Genomic DNA, 18,581 nt, shown 5'->3' with positions numbered 1-18,581 from the left:
CTGTTTTCTCACTTCCAGTCATTTCGGTATAACATCTCCTTTTTAGCTTTATTATAGACTGTTGTTAATTTTTTTTTATATATATATATGTTCAAACTCCATTTGTGAAGGTATTAATAAAGCTATGGAGATTTAGCTCAGCATTATGGAGTCATAAAAATAATAGTGGAATTCACTTATTGATGCTTTAGCGTTTTGAATAGCCACCGAGGGATTCATATTGTATGGACAAAAGAGGGAAGTCTGCATGCCATAAGGAGTCATCAAGGGAAATATATGATAATTAGGTCTTATTCCATTTGTAGAGTGTAAAGTCGAAGGATGGCTGCTTCCCTCTTGGAAAGGGTAATGTGCACTTTCATTTGTGGGCCGTAAAGTCGAAAGATGGCGGCTTCCCTCTTGGAAAGGGCAATGTTTACATTCCCCGATACAAGGGCTGCTTTACTAGATATATCACCTTGAGATACATTAGAAATGGGTTCAAATTGATGCTGTGGGCAAACGATATAGACAGAGAATGATAATGATTTTTATCGGTCTTTTGTCGTTCCCTTATGCACCCAACAGGTTCATCAAAGCCCCCGAACCCCGTGATAATACTTGTAGGTATTATTGTTAGAAAACATGACAACCTGCTCAAAAATCCAAATATTCTCAAATTAAAGTAGTATGCAAGGTAATAAAATACTGATTGGGACGGAACAATTGTGAGAGGTTCACCTTTGATTGAGGGTACTAGATTTTGGGGATGGGTATTAACGTAGACTATTTGATTTAACGAGCAACAATGCAATTACTTGAACAGTGCAATGGGGTAGCCTACATATTACCCTATCCAATTGAGGAATAGGTATCTATAGCCCCATTTTCAAGCAATCAATTATTATTTTGCACTTTAGTTTTTTCCTACCCTCACTCCAAATGCCGAAACTATCACCCCGTCGACACAGTCACATGAGGACTTGATTTTTGCAGGACAAGTTGTGGTTTTGAATGACACCATTCCAAGTGTGGTACAATAAACACAATTTGGCATTTTTTTAATTTTTTTTGCTTCATTCTTCCGGCATTAATTTTGATAACATGACTCTTTAGGTCAACATTATTATGACGATACCAAACTTCCATATTTTTTATTTTTATTTTAAGGGCTAAACAAATTTAGGTCTTGATAATTCTGACGTTTTGAATTTTCTTTCTCTTTACAGCATTTAGCATATTTATTAATTTTATATTTTCATAGATCAGACTTTTATAGATGTGGTGATACCTAATATGTTAATTTTTAAAAAATTAGGAAAAGTGATGATTCAAACTTTTATATATTTTTATTTTATTTCTCTTTCTAAAAACTTTTCTTTCCTGCATTTTTATTCCATTTCTTAGTGAAATTAGAAGACCTGCAATGGCTCGTTATATACACTGTAATATTTCAGTGGCTGGGCTTAATTAGAGTTCGAAGAAGACAGAAATAAGCCCCCATCCAACATGACAAGCCATCACTATCACAGAGGGAAAAAATGGTTGCATGTCGAGGGTTTTCTACTGAAATGCCTATGTCGAAGATTGAATTTAAGTGGGCCAACATCAATGATCTGAGTTGGCTCTGATTGCTGCTATTAGATGCAAATGTCATCTGCACTGGATAGCTGTCTCCATTATTGCCAAAGACAGTGACAGTGAACAGATTGGTGGTTGCACTTGCACACTGTTGCTCTATTCACACAGTGAATTTTAGTACCCCCATTCTCATGATCATAAGGAGCCTGAGGTTGGACCGCCATCTTTACATAGATGACATATTTATGGGGAAACCTATTTAGTTGTACTCACGGCACTTGAATCAGATGTCACTTGGGAGGATATGTTCAGATTTACTGAGTTCATCAAGCAAATAATGGTTATATTATTCTTCTACCCAACAATCCATAATGGCTGGGGTAGTAAGGTTATGTGTTATGGGTGGAATGGTGGCTCAGTGGAAAGTACTAGTGATGATCGAGCCCTAAAATGCCCGAATGCTCAGTACTTTAATCGAGTAGGTCGGATGCTTGGATGGTCTCAACTCGAGTTTTGAGTATAAGGGAAGTCAATAGGAAAGTCAAGCATTTTTCCGGAAGACCTTACACGGACGGCTAGGGAAGGAAAATTGCTGAAATAGAAAAAGCACTGAAATGGAACGGGAACAGCATGGGGAAGACGCCTGAATGCATCTCTGACTCCCAAATCGCTGCTGGGAACACTGTTGTCAGGGTATTACACAACTTTTACGGACTGACAATAAAGCATACAGAACCAAAAATAAAATTGATTTTACAGGAAAAGAAGATGTTAGGAAACATTCTTTCCTGCATAATGACTTGTATATAAAGCAAAATTAAAATGCAAAAAAAACACGTCCTCCACCCTTTAATAACCAGACAATCTCTCACCGTATTTACCCATCCCCTATGACTACAGTAGATGACATAATAGTGGGTGAAATCAAACTATACCCACCGATAGTCACCGGTAAATTTTGTCATTTTACTGCCTTGCCTGGGGATGTGGTGTGAGTGGCATGATCAGACATATCCTATTTAATAGGTCGGACTCTGAAACTCACAAAACCTATGTGAACAATGCAACAACTGCCAAAAATTAGAAGGATGAAGTACTCTGATACACCCTGTATTAGACATAAAGGAGAGCCTCATACACATTGCTAAAAGTGTTTGGTAGTGGGACTCCTAGACTCATAAAGCCCGCCTATTCTAGTGCAAGGGCTGCCAAAAATGAGAAGGAGGAACTGCAATACACCCTGGAAGACAAAAATTTTAAACGAATGCCGCCTGATGACCCTCTAAAAATTTGGAAAGAGTGACTATAATGACCCTATAAAAATTTGGAACGTGATGCATAATGGGCCTCTAATGATTTTGTAGAGAGTGGCTATCATGACCTTCTAAAAAATTGGAGAGAGTGACACATAATGGCCCGCTAAAAATTTGTAGAGTAATGCATAATGGCCTTCTAAAGATTTAAAGAGAGTTACTATAATGATGCTGTAAAAATTTGGAGAGAGTGACTAAAATGACCTTCTAAAAATTTGGAGACAGTTACTATAATGACCTTCTAAAAATTTGGAGAGAGTGACACATAATGGCCCTCTAAAGATTTTTAGCTTGAGCCGCCTGATGATCCTCCATTTGAATTGGCTTTTTGTACCACAGCTGTCATCCAATGGGATTGAAAAGTCTGAGTCAGAGCCGCAAGATGACCCTATAAAGATTTTAAATGAGGGCTGCCTGTTGACCCTTTAAACATTTTGACTGAGGGCCACAGAATGTCCCTATAAAGATTTAGAGTTAGGATTGCCTGATGACCCTGTTGATATGGCGGAGGAGAAGAACAAGAAAAAGAAGAAACCATGAACAGTATACCCTTTTTGGGTGAGAAGGGGTGAATAGAGTCAGCCTATCAGCATTTTCAGTTGAGAGGCACATGCACCTATCAGTTATTATGCCCCCAGCGGCACTAAAAACCTGCTCTGACAAAATGCTAGCAAGGTGTAGAGGGACAGTTTATGCCACGTGTCCTGTTTGGATGACCAAAAGTTGTACGGCACAGAGGAATTACGGAGGAGGCTGGTATGGTCGGCTAAGTACTCCTTCACCAGCTTCAAAAATGTTTCTCTCCATATCAGACTACCCCGCGCATTAGGGCCTAGGTGTTGTGAAGGGCTAATGAAACTGTCCAGACCTTTGATAGTGTTCCCCTGCCTCTGTTGAACCTGGTGTATGTCTCCCTCATCTCTCGTCCTTGGTTGGCCAAGGATCTATGACCTGTGCCGCAATCGTTATCAGATGGGATTTTTTTTTACGAATTGTTCGCCTAGGGCATTTTGGTATTGCACCATTTTGTAGATTGCAAGCCCTCTCGGGCAGGGCCCCCTCTCCTACTGTACCAGTCGTGACTTGTATTAATATTATTGTACTTGTTTATATTATGTATTCCCCTCCTCACATGTAAAGCGCCATGGGATAAACTGCACTATGATAACAAATAATAATAAAAATTTTGCTAGCCATCTCTGCCACGGGAAGGAGAGATGGAATGTTCTCCTTGTATTGTGGTCAAGAAGGGTGAACAACCAGTAATGAATGTTGACTAAAATGCATATAATGCGAGGGTCACAGGAAAGGCAGCAAGACAGTCAGCCATGTGTTCCAGACTCCCAACAGGCAAGACTTCCCTGTCACCACCAGGATGACATCTCTTCCTCTTACTCCTCCTTATCTTCAACCCATCCATGCTAAACACGCGGAATGGAACTGGTGTTGGTAGTACCCTCAGTAGCGCAGGCAACCATTTCCTGTTCCTCCTCTTCCTCAGCTTCCTCTTCCTCATTATCACCCAATCTATGCTGAGAAGATGAGATGAGGTTGGGCTGGATAGTATCATCCTGTCTTCTTTCTTCCTCCGTGTCCACCTGGTCCATATGCAAAGCTTCCTCTTTAATTGTGAGCAGCGAGCGTTGTAGTAGACACACAAGCAAGATGGTTATGCTGATTATGGCATCAATGCCTCTCACCATCTTGGTTGATTACTCAAAGTTTTGTAGCACTTCACAAGATGTCAGACATACGTGCCCACTTGTCAGTTGTTATGTGCAGAGGCTGACCAGAATACCAATAGGCATGTTGTAGCTGGTATTTGACTACTATCGTAGAGCCCCAGGGTGTGGTCACGTCACACACTAGTCAACAAGCTGGCACTTGCAAGCGCTGCTGCAACACTTCCAGACCAGCTGCAGCTGACTTGCGGAGATAGGTATGCTGTGTGTGCGCCTTCACAAGTAGATTAGGCAAATCTGGGTAGGTTTTCATAAACCGCTGAACAACTAAGTTGAGCATGTGGGCCAAGCATGGTACTTGTGTGAGCTTGCCAAGCGTCAGAACCACCACCATGTTACGGCCATTATCACACACTGGCATGCCTGGTTGTAAGTTCAGCGGCAAGAGCCACAGATCCATCGGGTCTGTTATATCGTTCAAGAACTCCAGCTTGCGACTAATATGGATGACAATTTGAAGATGAACGAGGAGGAGGAGGGGGGGTACAGGAACTGGTGTAGGATGTGGAGGAAACCCTGATGAAACTAGGGCCCACAATCCTCGGTGTTGGTAGCATGTGTGTCGTCCCAGGGTCCAACCCAGTCCCAGCCTCCACTAGGTTCACTCATTGTTCCGACAGAGAAATGTAGCATCCCTAGCAACAAGCACCTGTCCACGTCAGTCGTAAGTGGACCTTCCTAGTAACTGCATTGATCATGGCATGGGTGATGTTATGGGACATCTGCTGGTGTAAGGCAGAGACGGCACACCGGCAAAAACAGTGGAGGCTGGGAACCAAGTATCTAGGGATGGCCGGAGGGCAGGAAGCATCCGCACCTGCATCATGGATAGAGCATTGACAAGCACATAGCACAGGGAAAGAGGCAGTGGTGTCACCTGCAGAGACTGATTGTGGACCCAGTCGTTCGGCCCACCTAGTCGGGTGCTTTGATGATATGTGCCCGAGCATGCAGGTATTGGTCAGGCTGGTAGTGGTCAGGCCCCTGCTGATCTTGGTACGACATAGGTAGCAAAATGACCATTCGTTGCACCAGATTGGACTGGGGAATACCTAACTCTTGGCTTGGGAACTTTCTGTGTGTGGATGCGCTGGGGAACAGTTGCCTGACGTCTTCCTCTGGCCACCCCACTGCCTCTTCCTGCCTGTTATGGTGATGCAGATCCCTCCCCCCTATGCTCTGCTGGCCTCACTCTGCATAGCACCTTCCCAGGTTGGGTCAGTGATTTTATCGTTCACCATCTCATCATCCACTTCCGCATTCTGGTCCACTGCTTACTTGTTGACTTAACAACATCACTTGTTAGCAACTATTTATCATAATCATCTACCTCTCACTAGAGAGTACTGTTTTCTTACAGTACTAGGGTCCTGGATGGAATCCCAACCATCTTAGAAGATTGGAAAGAAATTCTAAGAAGAAAACAGAATATCTTTGTTGAGTTTGTATGTTCTCCTCCCGACTCAGGTTGGAATCCTCCTGAGTATTGTAGGTTTCCTCCCATGCTCTAACCTCTAAAATCATGCTGATCATTTCCAATGATAGTCTATAGGGCAGGAGGAGAATAGCATATAGAAGGTGCAGAAGTAACAATCACATCAGGACACTGGTTTCTGGAGAAGGGTCCAATATCCCCGGAACTGCATCATAGAATTGGGAAATGAATCAATAGAAATATTGGTAAAGGCTTTCATACCAAAATTCAGATTTGTTGGAATTCTTCATTTTTGCATTTCTTCTCCCAGAAATCGTAGACATTACAGATACTGCTGAATTAGCTTATCTCTATATAAAGTCTTTATATTCCACATGCCAAATAAGTAATTAATTGTTTTGGATGGCAAAAGAGCATCTTCAGTACACACAGCTGAGAGGATCCCTCGGTGAAGATCTAAACATCTTTTTAACCTCTTGACTCTAGAATAAAAGAATGAAATTGATCACCAGCCCTAACAATAGCTGCAAACCAGCAACTGCCCGCATACATAATGATCTGCACACACGAGGCTCTTCAGGGGCACACCTGGTAGAATAATTAAGGGAGACTGTAGCCAAAAGTCATGTTACATGCTTCTGATTAATGCTCGCAATGATAATCTTTGCAGCAATCGTTTTTCTTTTTTTTAGCATATCTGGATAGTAAAAAATAAGATGAAAAGCATTTTGCCCTACAATCACACATTTTGTAACAACTCCAAGTCTGTGGAAGACTTGTTGGGACTGATAACTCCCTTTAATTAAAGGCATTTGTAGAACCAGTGATTTATCCTATACGCGAACCGTTTAAAGGGGTTGTCATATCATGTTGTTTAATGGGATAAATCTGTAAAATGCTTGTAAAAACAAAACAAGTAACAATTTACCTCTTATTACAAATCCTCAAGATTGTCCTTTATAGTTTACTGCTCGCTGCCTAGGTTGTCCACTACTGCTGCAGTCTATGAGCGGTGGACGGTTTCCAGGATAAAGATCCTGCACTTGCAAGCTATTTGCTTTAGAGCTTCACAGTGCTTCAAAGATGTCTTTGCTAGCAGCACGGAAAAGGGCACAGTTCGGACCAGTGAAATGGTCCGAATTGTCACTCTTTAGAAATGCACCACACCCAGGCAAGCATGACGGTAGGCGCCGGGAACAGTGCACTCTAGAAGATGAGAAATCACATTATATGATTTTTAAATAATTAAATTGCATTTATAACTTTTTGGTATCAACTCCACTCACCGTGTTTGGAAGAAGAAGGAGTACAACCCAAGAACCCCATCCCAACCGCGAAACATGTTGGGGGGAAAACATCATACTTTGGGGGTGCTTTTCTGCAAAAGGGACAGGACCACTGCACCGAATTGAAAGGATGATGGATGGAGTCATGTTTCGAGAGATTTTGTCCAACAACCTCATCCCTCAGTAACAGCACTGAAGATGAGTCGTCGCTGGGTCTTCCAGCATCACAATGACCTGAAACACACAGCCAGGGCAACTAAGGAGTGGCTCCATAAAAAGCATCTCAAGGTCCTGGAGTGGCCTAGCCAGTCTCCAGACCTGAACCCAATAGAAAATCTTTGGAGGGAGCTGAAACTCAATGTTGCCCAATGACAGCCCTGAAACCTGAAAGATCTGGAGAAGATCTGTATGGAGGAGTGGACCAAATCCCTGCTGCAGTGTGTGCAAACTGGGTCAGGAACTGCAGGAAATGTCTGACCTCTGTAATTGCAAACAAAGGTTTCTGTACCAAATATTAAGTTCTGTTTTTCTATTGTATCAAATACTTATGTCATGCAATAAAATGCAAATTAATTATGGAAAAATCATACAATCTGCTTTTCTAGATTTTTTTTTAGATTCTGTCTCTCACAGGTGAAGTGTACCTACGATAAAAATTACAGACCTCTCCATTCTTTGTAGGTGGGAAAACTTGCAAAATCGGCAGCGTATCAAATACTTATTTTCCCCACTGTATGTGTGTAATGTGTGTGTTATAAGTATGTTGTATGTATGCATATACATAAATGTGTACACATATGGTATGTCTAATGTACATAGATGTGTGCAATGTGTAAATGTATGGAGGTGTAACCGGACCCTATGTTTTGAAGCTTTCTTTGAATTTTGGACACAAAAGATGTTTAGATGTTTTTTTTCTCCATTGTAGCATACCACTTTTTGCTTCAAGAACACAGCAAAAAAATATGCTGATTATTCCATTTCCATTTCTGGAATCTCCAGCAATCAGACTGATATCTGTAGTAGAAACCATCAGCAAGTGTCCAAAACCCCTACAGTGCCACCACAGGAGCATTGAGGTACTACACAGCCCCTATCAAAATCAAAAAAGAAAGGCTGTTTATTTAACTTATGGACACACTGTATCCTCCAGGGCAAGACTCTTCGTGGGTTGCTCCTTTCTCTTTCTAGTAGATGGTTGCTGAAAAAAAGTGAAAATCGTATGCAATTATTTTTGGTTTTGGTGAATATAGTTATAGATAATTGACTGTTCTTAGTGGGAATGAGTTATCATACAATGACCTACTGTTTAAATGAGGTTTTTATGTCAAAAGCTTTATATATATATATATATATATATAAATAATCATCTAACGGGTACTTTCGTCTGTTTGTCTGTCTTTCTGTCTGTCTGTCTGTAACGGAAATCCTGCATCGCTGATTGGTCGTGGCTGGCCGCGACCAATCAGCGACAGGCTTAGTCGGGCCGCGAATTGGCCCCTCCCTACTCTCCTCAAGTAAGTGCCCCCTCCCTACTCCCCTCCGGTCAGTGCCAGTGTGTCTTTCTATCCCGGACCAACTTTTTACTATTGATTCTGCCTATGCTGCTTCAATAGTAAAAAGATATAATGTTAAAAATAAAAAAAAATAAAAATTGTGCTATTCTCACCTTCCGACCGATCTGGGTAATTTCACAATGCATCACTAGGAACTGAAGCTGGCAGCAGCATCGCGCGCATCGGGACAGCTTTGGTCGACGCCGGAGGGTGAGTATATAACTATTTTTTATTTAATTTTTTTTTTTTTTTTTTTAACAGGGATATGGTGCCCACACTGCTATATACTACGTGGGCTGTTATATACCACGTCGGCTGTGTTATATGCTTCGTGGCCTGTGTTATATACTACATCTCTGTGCTATATGATTCGTGGGCTGTGTTATATACTGCGTGGCCTGTGTTATATAGTACGTGGTCTGTGTTATATACTACGTGGGCTGTGTTATATACTACGTGGGCTGTTATATCCTACGTGGGCTGTGTTATATACTACGTGGGCTGTGTTATATACTACATGGGCTGTGTTATATACTACATGGGCTGTTATATACTGTGTGGGCTGTGTTATATACTGCGTGGGCTGTGTTATATACTACGTGGCTGTGCTATATACTACGTGGCTGTGCTAAGCGCGACGTACATACATACATACATATTCTAGAATACCCTTTGCGTTAGAATCGGGCCACCATCTAGTATATATATATATAGTTGTGCTCAAAACTTTATATACCCTTTTTTCAGAGAATATGAATGATAACACAAAACCTTTTTCTCCACTCATGGAGTGAATCCATTTATTGTCAAACTACTGTTTTTTTAAATCATATGACAACCCAACACATCCAAATGACCCTGATCAAAAGTTCACATACCCTGGTGATTTTGGCCTGATAACATGCACAGAAGTTGACACTTATGGGTGTGAATGGCTACTAAAGGTAACATCCTCACCTGTGACCTGTTTGCTTGTAATCAGTGTGTGCATAAAAGCTGAGTGAGTTTCTGGGATCCAGACAGACTCTTGCATCTTTCATCCAGCCACTGACAATTCTGGATTGTGAGTCATGGGGAAAGCAAAAGAATTGTCAATGGATCTACGGGAAAAGGTAGTTGAACTGTATAAAACAGGAAACGGACACAAAAAGATAGCCAACGAATTGATAATGCCAGTCAGCAGCGTTCAAACTGTGATTAACAAATGGAAAATCATGATGAAAAAGGAACAACATTCCTATTGTAAAGCACGGAGGTGGATCGCTGATGCTTTGGGGATGTGTGACCTACAAAGGCACAGGAAACTTAGTGAAAGTTGAAGGAAAGATGAATGCAGCACGTTATCAGCAAATACTGGAGGCAAATTTGCACTCATCAGGCCAGAAGCTGCGCATGGGATGTACTTGGATGTTCCAACATGACAACGATCCAAAACACAAGACCAAGTCGACCTTTCATTGGCTACAGCAGAACAAAGTGAAGGTTCTGGAGTGGCCATCTCAGTCTCCTGACCTCAATATCATTGAGCCACTCATTGAGCCACTTTCAAGTGCTCAGTTCATGCTAGACAGCCCAGGAATTTACAGGAACTGGAGGGGTTTTGCCAAGAAGAGTGGGCAGCTTTACCATCTGAGAAAATAAAGAATCTCATCCACAACTACCACAAAAGACTTCAAGCTGTCATTGATGTTAGAGGGGGCAATACACGGTATTAAGAAATGGGGTATGTGAACTTTTGAACAGGGTCATTTGGATGTTTTGAGTTGTCATTATGATTTAAAAAGAGAAAACACAGTAGTTTGACGATAAATGGCTTCACCCAACCAATAACCATGAGTGGAGAAAAAGTTCTGGTGTTATCATTTATATTCTCTGAAAAAAGGCCAAGAAAGCAGAAATTCTGCCAGGGTATGTAAACTTTTGAGCACAACTGTGTATATATTAGTAATTTCTGAAATTTTAATATCACAATCGGTACTAAAAGGACCTTGTCAGCAGGTTTTTGTTATGTAATGGTACAGCAGCATGATGTAGGGGCCGAGACACTGATTTCAGTAATGTGTCACTTACTAGACTGGTTGCTGTAGGTTTAATAATTTCAGTGCTTTATCAGCAGGACATTATTACTAAAGGACTAGCATCTCATGCATCCTAGTCTACTACTTTGTGTGATCTATCCCCAGCACTGATTAGTAGCTTTCAACCTATTCACAGTGTACACAGAAAGCTGCCAATCAGTGATGTGGGTGGGGCTATACAGAGCTCAGCATTCAGATAACTGCTAGATGTGCAGCAGAGAAAACAGTGATTTTATGAAAAAACTGCAGTAAGCAGCCCAGTAAGTTACACATCGCTGGAACCAGGGTTTCTGCTCCTACATCATGTATATGTCAGTTCAAATGGGGTAGAAAAACCTGGTGACAGACTCTCCTTAAAAAAAAATTACATTGGGCGATGGGGCTATTTTAGATTCATACTTCATGAACATTAGTAGCAATAGACTGACTTAGACCCTATCTTTTGTAATGAAGCATCTAATGAGCGTGTGCAAAAGTCATTGTGAATGCAGGAGGAAGAGACCTGTAACATCGACCATCATGAATGGTGGATCCTGTTTTATCTTCTAACATTGAAATCTTGCCTGTGATGATAATGAGACTGCTGAAAAGGTTTCTGTACACAATAGGAAGAATGAGTCTAAAATCGTGCAAGTGGCCAGGGTGTAAATTGCAGGATCTGCCTTTTTTAAATACAGATTCTGATATGAAAAAAAATCATTACCAAATAAAAAAAAAAATACTTTGGTACAAAAAGTTGATCTAAACAATAGGTGCTATGGTGATACATTCTCTTTAAACAAAATATGTATAGGACAGTGAAATCTCCCATTCCTGTGTGTCCTTTGTCACCTGCTCTGTGTCCTGCAGGAGGTTGTTTGGGCCAAGTGGTGTAACGTAAGGCCCCATTACGGAGCCTGTGCTGAGGTGGCGATATTAACACTTGTGCTCAGCAAAAGACTCACAGAGAAAAAGGCTTCAGAAATGCGGCCAGGCTGAGATTTCCGATTTCATTTTACACTTCCAGGTGAAAAGGGGCACCGGAATAATTAAGGAAAAAAAACACCTTTTACAGCAAACCGGCCTCATCTTCCAGTCATTGAGATCGGAGAAGCCTGGTAACGAGCCAGTAGCCATAGTCTAAGCGGGAGAGGCGACCGGAGAAATCATGCAAATTGTCATTTTCATTTTAACAAGCCCTGGGGGGATCATTAATTTTTTAAAAAGCTCTTTTCATCTTTTTAAATAAAGATTATTGCTCGCAAATATAATCATTAAAATCTGAGTCAACAGAATGGCAAAAGGATATATGCATATAGCAACACTAATAATAATCTACACTATTATCATCTATCATCTATTATCTGTCTATCATCTATCTATTATCTATTTATTTATTATCCATTATCTATTTATCTATTATCTATCTATATTATCTATCTATATTATCTATCTATTATCTATCATCTATTATCTATCTATTATCTATCATCTATTATCTGTCTATCATCTATCTATTATCTATTTATCTATTATCTATCTATTATCTATCTATCATCTATTATCTATTTATTATCTATCTAGCTAGCTATCATCTATCTATTATGTATCTATCTATCTAGGTAAAAATCAAAGAAGCAGCACACCATTTTAGTGCAAAAAAACAAAAAAACTATTTTAATAGCCCATTTGTGTGTGACATTTCGGCTCTGTGTGTGAGCCCTTTTCATCTACTATCTATCTATCTATCTATCTATCTATCTATCTATCTATCTATCTATCTATCATCTAACTTCTATCTATTATCTATCTATTATCTATCTATCATCTATCTTCTATCTATTATCTATCTATTATCTATTTATCTATCTATTATCTATCTCTCTTCTATCTATCCATCTATCTTATCTAGCTATCATCTATCTATTAATTATGTATCTATTATCTATCTAATATGTATTTATTTATTTATATATCTAGATGCAAGAAAAAAAGGTCCATTTAGAGAATGATGAGTTTGTGAAAAACATGCAAAGTATCAAAAAAGCACTAAAAGTGTGAAAAATACCACAAAAAAGCACTGTTTATAGTGTGGAAAAGATTTCCTGTTGACTCACAGTCGGGATCTGGCCACAGCGGGATTTTTTTTGCTGCAAAGAATAAATGAATAAAAGTTAGAAATAAAGGAGCACTTTTAAAAAAAAATTCTACAACAAGCTCCATCACTTTTTTTTTTCAGGAGCGTGCTACATTTAAAAATAAAGAGACGTTATCCCAATAATCCCACCAGAATGAGGAACGAGAGAATGCAATGTTTTTCGACATTTCAATCATTATATAGATGTTAGGGGGCGTCCCACATAATGTTTTATATAAAAATAATGCTGCAAGGTTTGATCCATTTTGAAGTTGATTGAAAAAAAATCATCGGAAAGGTAAAGGACGGACTCTTACTTCTACATAATGGATCCATTTATGGCATTATCTAAAAGAGAAAAAAAATCTAGTTAAAAAAATGAAGTGGCGGTTTTCCAAAAAAAGGTTGTGCAGGAATTCACCCTTTATAGTAGCATCTGGCCAAAGTGTTTTTACGTGATGTGTGAACTAAACTTAATACTCCATCAGACAGGATGAAAAACAATGACAGAATATTGTATTTAATATTTTAAAAAATACATGTAAGTATTCTATTATTGTTATACACAGCACAATGCGAATTCTGTTCCTAAAGCTTCCAAGGCAGAACATGCAGTATTGATCGATCACATATGTAAGTGATGCAACAAGGTCAATGGGGAAAAAAAAAGGTGCTGGGGGTATTGTTCTATTTCTTTTTTGGTTATTGGTCCTGAGGGTTATTCTATAAATGTGAGTGTTTGATTGGAAGGTCTGTTGTGCTTCTATCTCCCATTCTGCACTGCTCAGCCTGCTCTATGTAATGTGACCCCCACATTTTTAACATAACACAAGAAAGGGCCAGGTGCAGGGGTCCTGGGGGCTCTGCTTACCAATAGCCTTTCATTAGGACCACTCATGCTCTGCCCCTTTGTATGCCACTTTTTTCATTACATTTATTACACAAGCAGCCCATGACCAATCTATACACAAAATGCTTTATATTATATATATATATATATATATATATATATATATATATATAAAATAATATATAACATGTATAAATATATACATTTATTTATTACATTTGTATTAAAATAAAAATATATAAAAGTATAAACATATGTAAAAATAAATAAATTAATATATATATATATATAATATATACATTTATATGCTTCCATATATATATGTATATATATTTATATTCACACACATATATAGAGTATACGTGTATATATATATATGCACACATTTATGCAAGTATATACATACATATGTAAGCATATAAAAGTATATATGTATATATGTAATATATATTATTTTATTTTATTTTATATATGTTCATATTTTTATTTTAATACATATGCAAGCATATGAATATATATATATATATACACTGTATATATATATATATACGGTACACATATATATATACATACACGGTATATGTATATGTGTGTATATATATATATATATATATATATATATATATATATATATATATATATACATATATACACACACACACACACACACGTGTGTTAGTTTTGATATTTTTTTTCCTGACAAGACAGCAGCACTCTTCTTAGCATTAATACAATATAGATATGCAAAATAGTGTTATGTTCAGTTGTAATGACATCCAAAATCCATTAAAAAAATAGAATATTCTTATTCAGCACTCCAAATTTGCAGAAGGAAAATGTTTATTACCCTGATGCTTCAACAATTACTTCTCTTTGTTAAATATATAAATATATATACATATATATATATATATATATATATATATATATATATATATATATATCATACATTAAAGATGTAATTTTTAAATCTATTTTATGTATCTTGTATTTATTAACTTTAGCTACTGTACATTACTAGTCTAAAAGTTACATGTAAATGACCTAGAAACTTGTGCTCACTGGTTTGGGTATTTTAACAGACAAAAGGTTGTGGCAGACATTTCTGCTACTGTTCTATTCATCAACTTTCGTTGCAGAAATTCATGTAACAAAGGAGTATGAAGGTACCAGATTTAAGAAGTATTAAATATTAAAATATGTGACACAGCTGATTAAAAAAAAAAAAGTATGGATCTCTCAGTGGTAGGAATAATTTATTTTATTAAGAAGAAAGTGTGTAAAAAAATTTTTTTATCATGCAAAGTTTTAGCTTTAACCATGTAAATAAAATGAAAGCATGTGTATGCTTGTGTGTATAAATATATGTGAATACACACACATTATGTATACATATATTTACACACACACATTTATATATATGAATGCTTCAATCTTTCTCTAGATATATGTACCTAAATTAATACATATATCTGCACATATATGTGTGTATAATATATATATATATATATATATATACATATATACACACACACACATATATATATATATATATATATATATATATATATATATATAAATATGCATCATTGTCATCAATTTATATTCCCAATACTTATTTGTTAAATTAATCAGAGTTTTTGGTTTGTCCTTGAATTCTTTGCCTGAATAAGGTGACATTATAAGATCTTTCATTTGGTAAATGATGCAGCATTGCTATTATTTATTATACTAAGCAGATAATAATAACAAAAAGAATAATAGTAATAACTACCAATGTTTATTATATCAAATACCCTAAAAATGCAAATATAATATGACATTCTTTCCTGTTATTCTTGTGTTATTTTATGAAACAGTAGCAATTAAAAAAATCATTATAATCATAATTACATAATTGACAAACATATTCTAACGATTCAATTCATAATACAAACATTACTACAAATAATTATACAATATGGTAATCATTATTTTTGATACATGTAGAAACTCGGGGATCCTGCCAGTAATGGAAACCAGCCTGAACTATAAGCTGCCTTATATATGTGTGTGCATTTTTTTATATATATATATATATATATATATATATATATATATATATATATATATATATATATATATATATATATATATATATATATATATATATATATATATATATATATATATATATCAGCTTATAGTGCAGGCTGGTTTCCATTACCGGCAGGATCCCCGAGCCCCGAAGCTCTGCAGCCTTTCCGTGAGGGAAAATATGTTCTTGAAATCTGCAACTAAGTCACTAAAATACTACATGAGGTCGTAAACTCCCTGAATTAATCGCCCTTACAAATCATGATCCAAAAATCATATCGTGCAAAAAATAAAACATATATTGCTTGTTAGAATAGGATGGAATCGCTGTGATAAATGGTGGCTGGGATGTAAATGTAAGGAGATTTCTTTTTCTTTAGAAGCCACTGGCATTTCATCCCCTTAAAAAATCTGATATACTTAACTTATAGAATTGGAAATAAAGTAGAAGGAGCACAGTATAAGCAATGTATATATATATATATATATATATATATACATATATATATATATATATATATATATATATATGTGTGTGTATATACACACACACATACATATACATTTATATATATATACACACACATATATATATAGACATATACATTTATATATACATATATACACATATATATATATACACACATACATACAATATTTTTATATCATAAATATAGTAAATATTTAAATATATAAAATTCGATTGCAAAATAATATATGCATACATATATATGTGGACTCTTGCAAACTATACATTTTGCATATGTATTATGTAGAAATCTATGCACACAATATATAATAAATATTTTATAATACATATATATATAAACATTATTAATATAAAACAATTTATAAACCATAATTTAAAAAAAATACAGTGATGCAGTGAAATAAGATAATAAATTGATTACATTACTAAATTAAACTGAGTAATAAAACAATCCGGTTTCTCTCTTTTCTTTCTTTTTTTCTCTCTCTCTCTATACATTGTCATTCCTATCAGTCTGCCTGTCCAGAGCTATGGCGATCATTCCTTCGTGTAACAGATGAAGCTCCTGTGTGGAGGTGAAGCAGGGAGAAGTCAGCAGCCCCATGTACAGAGCTCGGGTGCCAATCTGCTGCGGTGGAGGAGAAGCTGAGCAGCAGAAGGCAAACCTGTATTTATCCCACTAAGCTAATAATAAAGCTTGTTTGTACAACTAAACACTGACATTTATGGCTTCCTACCCCTGTGGTAAAAGCTTGTTGCAAACTAAGACCACCCCCAAATGTAAAGTTCTCCAAAACTATGTAAAAGGGGGAATTGTCTGATGCGACACTTCCCAACGACCTTCCCTGTGATTGTGGGGAGAGGGTAAAGCAAGGGTTAAAGAGCCCAGGTATTGATGGGCAGCAGGCCAGCATCATTCCCTCCATAGTGAGGGGCAGAAGAGGGCCATCATGTACAGCCTGGCTCTACTGGACTGATAGATCCGACAAATGGCATCCTGCCCCAGAATCAGCGCCTGATTACTATCAGTGGGGGAGGTGTAACGAGCTCATCGGGAGAAGGGGTCTCACACCGATTACAGGGGCTTATATACATCCAGGGAACAAACTATCAGTCAAAAAATACCAAGCGACATTCATCTGCTGCAAGGTGGGAACCTCAGACTCCGCACAACTTAGGGAATTAGGACCGGAAGTGTCCAACTTGCTGGGGATTGTAGTTCCCAGGCGCCTGAAGGAGGTGGAGAGGCCTGGAGTATAGTGTTCCATGTTTTACCCATGTTTAGTGTAGGTGTGATCAGCAGCTTATCTCTAGACACTGTCCTATTATAAAACAAGTTTACAAGGTTTACATGGAAATGTGAAGCTGAGCTTCCTCCAAGGAAAGGTTCCATATTCCCATCATTTCCGAGGAGAAGTCATCCAAACCACAGGAGAGGCCAAGGGCTATGTACAGAGGGGACTGTGTGCTGCACACAGAGGGGGCATCCATCTATCTATCTAGTATCTATCTATCTATCTATCTATCTATCTATCATCTATTTATCCATCATCTATTATCGATCTATTATATATCTTCTATCATCCATCTATCTATCATCTATCTATCATCTATATCTTATCTATCTATTATCTATCTCTATTATCTATCTGTTATCTATCTATTATCTATCATCTATTATCTATCTATTATCTATCTATCATCTATATCTTATCTATCTATTATCTATCTCTATTATCTATCTGTTATCTATCTATTATCTATTATTTATCATCTATTATCTATCTATTATCTATCTATCTATCTATCAATCATCTATCTATTATCTATCTATCATCTATCATCTATCTATTATCTATCTATCATCTATCTATCATCTATTTATCCATCATCTATCATCTATTATCGATCTATTATATATCTTCTATCATCCATCTATCTATTATCTATCTCTCTATTATCTATCTATGTATTATCTATATCTATTATCTATCTATCTATCATTTATCTATTATCTATTTATATATAATCTATCATCTATCTATTAATCTATCATCTATTTATCCATCTTCTATCATC

At 37.1% G+C, this 18,581-nt stretch overlaps 2 long non-coding RNA genes across 2 annotated transcripts in view; one reads left to right on the top strand and one right to left on the bottom strand.

Moving 5' to 3' along the window:
- Window positions 1–17,203, top strand: part of LOC143804957 (uncharacterized) — a 126,182-nt gene extending 108,979 nt beyond the window's left edge. The window contains exon 6 of the long non-coding RNA XR_013221137.1: window positions 17,016–17,203. This is a non-coding gene — a long non-coding RNA (uncharacterized LOC143804957). The remainder of the gene's footprint in view (window positions 1–17,015) is intronic.
- Window positions 1–18,581, bottom strand: part of LOC143804959 (uncharacterized) — a 101,452-nt gene that overhangs the window by 61,436 nt on the left and 21,435 nt on the right. The window contains exons 2-3 of the long non-coding RNA XR_013221138.1: window positions 13,404–13,434; window positions 13,067–13,099 (exon numbers count right to left, since the gene is read on the bottom strand). This is a non-coding gene — a long non-coding RNA (uncharacterized LOC143804959). The remainder of the gene's footprint in view (window positions 1–13,066; window positions 13,100–13,403; window positions 13,435–18,581) is intronic.

This window comes from Ranitomeya variabilis, chromosome 2 (genome assembly GCF_051348905.1).
Source record: "Ranitomeya variabilis isolate aRanVar5 chromosome 2, aRanVar5.hap1, whole genome shotgun sequence".
Taxonomy (NCBI): domain Eukaryota; kingdom Metazoa; phylum Chordata; class Amphibia; order Anura; family Dendrobatidae; genus Ranitomeya; species Ranitomeya variabilis.
The sequence above is the reverse complement of the archived record's forward strand: the minus strand, read 5'-3'. Positions and strand labels throughout refer to the sequence as shown.